The following is a 5,157-nucleotide window of genomic DNA, read 5'->3' on the forward strand; positions in this document are numbered from 1 at the left end:
ACTAGACCAGGTTGCTCAAAGCCCCATCCAGCCTGGTCTTGAACACTTCCAGGAATGGGGAATCCACAGCTTCTCTGGGCAACCTATTTCAGTGTCTCATCACCCTCACAGTAAAGAACTTCTTCCCCTCTTTCAGTTTAAAACTCCTACCCCTCGTCCTATTGCTATAGTCACCCATAAAGAGTCCCCCCCCATCTCTCCTGTAGACACCCTTTCGGTACTGGAAGGCTGCTATAAGGTCTCCCCGGAGCCTTCTCTTCTCCAGGCTGAACAACCCCAACTCTCCCAGTCTTCTACAAGCATGCTGTAAGTTATGAGCCCACTCATCTTTAAGCTCCCATCTGCAATGAGAACTAGAATTAACTTTTTCATAACGTTATTGAGATAATGCGTAAGAATTTGACATTCTTGTGCTAAAATCCACGTTTGGTTTTATGCACTTTCAGGCATGTCATATGCTTATAAGGTTGGCCATGGACTGGATTTTAAGTTCAGGCCCTTTAAATTGCTACCTGTTGCCAGGTCTTCTGAACTACTGCTTTCCAGTTCTTTTCTTGGATTTGTAACTTTTCCAAAATTATCCAGGGGAGATTCAGAAGAGAAGGCTGCCTTCTCTTTTAAGGACTGCTATACAGTTGTCCACGTGTCTTTAAGGGAATACCAATGCAAACCCACTGCCTGCCACTGCTTTCCAATACCCCAAACCTTGGAATTAAACTTTTGCAATATTCAGTTATATTGCATCAAATAACATGTACAGAATCCATTTTCACAAGTGAAACTTTCTCAGAATCATCTAGTAAGTCATGCTACCTTTTATTTTAACAGCATAGTTAGTGGTTTTCATGTAATGTTTAGGTGTGAAATCATTACTGTGAATAATTCAAACGTGGTTTTCTGTCTTGGTTGGCTTTTTTATTCACACTCTCCATTAACAAAGAAAACCTGGTGAGTGGAGTGCTGCAAGAACACTAAATGCATGAGTTGATAAAATAAAATATACATATTGAAGCGTTTCTAAGAGTGATTTATTATTCCTGAAGTACAATATAATTACAGCATTTGTTGATTCTAATGTTGTTATTATACTTACTTTGACCTATTTCTTAAAAACCATTTGCAGCTAGTGTGTTTCTTGTACAAAATTCATCAGAAAATAGCACTGCTGATATTATTATGATAGAGCAAAGAAAATAATATAAAATGAATTTGCTAACAAATCAGGGACTATCAAAATTATCACTGCATCCACTTAATTCACCATTTAAATCAATTTGCTTTATTCTTCCAACAGATTCCTGCCACATTCCCTGCTCTTGGCTCATGACCTCTTTCCTCACGCCCTACCCTCACTCTGTGGCTAGCTATTTAACATAATTTTTTACATCCTTCTCATTCATTGTGTGGCCTCAGTGCCTTATTTACTGCACCACTCTGATTCCCTTTGGATGGAACATTCACTAATGCCCTCAGAGGCTTTTATTTGTGGTTTTTTTCCTATGGAATTTGAGCACTTAACATAAACGGATGTCTTTATCTTCACAACACACCTGTGAGACATTCTTCCCATTTTACATATGAGGAACTGAAGGATAGGACAAAGGTGCAGAGATAGGTTGGTTTGTTTGTTTGATATCCAATTTACAAGACATACCTTAACCGTTTATACTAATGAATTCATTCAGTGGACAGTTCTGATTAGCTACTTTTCAAGTACTCCTGCAAACCAGACCCATATGCAAACAATTAAACACATTTTAATAAGCACCTGCTGAAAAGCATTGGTTTTCATTAGTTGCCCAACAATACACACTTGGTAATTTTTTGGCAGAGTTAAAATGTAGTTCTTCAGAGCAGCTTGTATGCTTCTAAACCATAACCATTTTTAAACCTTGCCTCACTTTAATTCTAATTTTCTGCTTAATTAATGGGAGTAACCACTTATTGGGGAAAGGGACATTCAGCTGTTGACTAAAGAAAAAAATCATTTTGAAACTGATAAAATCAAGGGAGATAGTAGCTCTTCTTCTTTCAGGGGGTTAAGTGTGTAGGAGCATGGCATCAACTATGTTTAGGGCAAATGTTTTGTTCTTTGAAGAGGAAAAAACCAGGAAAATTCGTAAGTCAACCTTGGTTATGATCTTGTCTGGGTTTTTAGTATTTGATAACTATTGTCCTTAAAACATTCAAGGCTGGGGGTCCATAGAGAGCCAGTCACCACCTGGCAGGGTGGGCAGGTTTGTTAACGTATTTTGTTTCATGGACCCTTTGCTAAGCATAACACAAGTCTATTGTATGCTATTCATTGCCTTGCTTCAACAAATAAAGCACTTTAACTGTTGTTTCATGATTGTGCTGGGAAGGAATATGTCTGGTCTTTTTTTAACAGCTTTGTGTCAGAGAGAGAGGTGTCTTCTTTTCAAAGCTTTTCAAAGTAGAGGAGACCTTAAAAATGTATTTCGCTTTATCAGCTCACAGTGCTCACGTAAACAGAAATGAGACAGGGAAGAACAGGAAGGTCAAACTTGCATAAACACACTGTTGCACATGTTAACTGCCAGGAGAAAGAGCAACATGCATCTGAATGGAATGCATTATGCAAAGAAGAGAGAAGATGCTATTCTGGCAAAGTCAAATTTCTCTGTCATGCAAGCTCCCATGTGCTAAAGTTTAGAAGTACTATTTCCTTTTAGTAATGTAAGGACCATAAATTAAAATGGATTATTATGAATCTGACGTGATGCTTTTAACAACAGACAGGAGGTGCTTTAAAATTTCTTAGAGACAGCAAACATATTTTTCTGCTTCTATCAGAAAAAAATCTAAATTTCCTAGCACTATCATTCTAATAAAGCACTACTTCTTTTCAGGAATTCCACCTGCTGCTACTGAGAGAAAATCCACCAGAAGTTGACCTTTTTATCTTAAATTTCATATGTAGCAAGTATCTAAATCTGACATGAAATTATTTTAGAAATGAAATTCAAAGTCAACAGTTTTCTTTGAAAACAGCTATTTGAAACCTTTGAGGGACAAATATTTTTAATGGGGCAAATATAGAAGCATAATTTTAAACTCTCTTTCAGCCTTAAATAATTTGGATGCATTTCAATAAATCCAGTGTTTGCTATGCATGGAAGATCTCCTTCTCTCTTACGATGAGCCCTGGGCACTTTGGACTGCTCTTTTCTTCTGCTGCTTCCTATATTTGTGCTCCCTTATTCTGCTCATGTAATTCACTCAGATTTGTTTTTACGTTCAAGAAAATGCCTCTTCAGTTATTCAGACTAAGCCTGCTGTAACTGTGGGAGAACTGCCTGGCTTTCCCCATGATGCAGTGAAGCAGGACCCCGCAGTCCACCTCAGGCCAGGCTGGTGACGTGCAATCTCAGCTTTGCTGGTCGGCCACCTCTGTCTCTCCACTGACAATATTCAAGGACTGTTGGAGAAGTTATGCTGTCTGGCACTATCTCTATTGGAAAGGAGCATTTGTATTTGTAACGCAAAGCAGACTTGATTTTAGAACCTGATCTCTTTGACATCAAAGGCTGCAGAAGATTAGAAATGCTTAGATTTGCAGTACATTAAAAAAATGTATTTCCCCCTCTAAAAGAATTGGTTTTCTCAACTCATTTGCCTTGCTTCTCTCTTGAGTGTATATTTCCATTTGTGCCTTAGTGTATTCTGGTAGTTCTATGAACTGTGTATTATTTTTTTTTTCCTTTTTTCTTCAATTAGTTCCTCTGGGACTGTTTTATTAAAGTTTTGGCATTTAAAATATGTAGATGATATCATTAATCTGATTACAGTGTAGGTACAAGTTGATAATATGAAATGTGAAAAAGCTGTGCAAGATACAATTACTAATATAATTATTTTCATTATAAATACAATTGCATTGTCAGTTGTTGCTCGCTTAACCTTTTCAAGGTTTTCCCATCTCTGAGACAAATAAGCTTTTTCATTAGCGCCAATCTGCTGTCATGAGAGGCAGTTTTCTGCTTTAGGAGGTATGACCTACTGATGACTGAGGTGGACAGAATTATTAGCAGAGGGATACAAGCCTTTTATCTCTCTGTGAGTGGTCTGAACTCAAACAAGGGAAGACAGCTCAGCTAGTAGAACTGTTCATTCTCCTCTAGGGATAAGCAACTGAAGTCTCGGTTTATTTTCTAGTGGACAATGGTTTTACTGTAAAATCATGACAATCTATAGACTTGTAGGTAATGCCAGAAAAGAGCCATGAAATACCATTTCATCTCTAGAAGTGTCCCAGGAATTATCTGAAAGACCCACTCTATTCTGCTTCACTGGCAGGCTACCACAAATGACATTTTATGACTACACTAGAGTGGCTCTTGCATCTGGGCATGATGGCAGCAAAATAAGCTGATGCCATTGCAAAGCACAAATGGTGACAATAATGATGAGGAAGTGACTCAGGATAAGAATTCAGGGTGAAGAAAAGAGGCTTAATTTTGATGGGAAAGAGAGCAAGCTCCTGTGGTTTACATAGGCTAATTTTAGTGTGATACAGTTCTCCAGGGGAGCTATTGTGTTTTGAACTGAAATTGGTCTGTGTCTGATCCCACTTCTTCTCTTCGTGTCTATTCTAAGGGAACGATTGTGGAGAGACTGTGAGCTGGTGGAGACTGAATTGAAGGAAAATGCTGGTTTTGAAGCCCGCTAGTCCACATGAGTTCCTTACCTACACTACAGCTGGGACTAATCAGTAGATGATGCTTTTTCTCTGGGTCTTGCATGCTCTCCAGACAGCACTGACTTGAACTAACGCTAGCAGATACTTCCAAACCTAAATCTAGATCCCTCAGGGCAGTAATTCAAAGATTAACTTGTTGATGTAAATCAAGGAAGACTTAATTCAAAAGGCTTGCATCTGTACAATTATTCATAAACAGCTAATCCAGGGTTTTCTTGATCTCTTTGTTAGAGGAGGGGGCCGGGAGACTAGAATTCTGTTCTTGCTAATGCTGTCTCAGTACAATGTGTGCTGTGAGATCATTTTTTTCCTGTGTATTTGGTTTGCTCACCTATCAAATAAGTCCATAATAATAATTTAAATTTCCAGATGTACTTTTTTTTAACTTTAGTTATTAGGGTCTATAAAATCCTTTAAAGCTTCCATATGTGTTTGTT

The sequence above is a fragment of the Calidris pugnax genome, unplaced genomic scaffold (genome assembly GCF_001431845.1).
Source record: "Calidris pugnax isolate Ruff unplaced genomic scaffold, ASM143184v1 scaffold39, whole genome shotgun sequence".
NCBI lineage: Eukaryota > Metazoa > Chordata > Aves > Charadriiformes > Scolopacidae > Calidris > Calidris pugnax.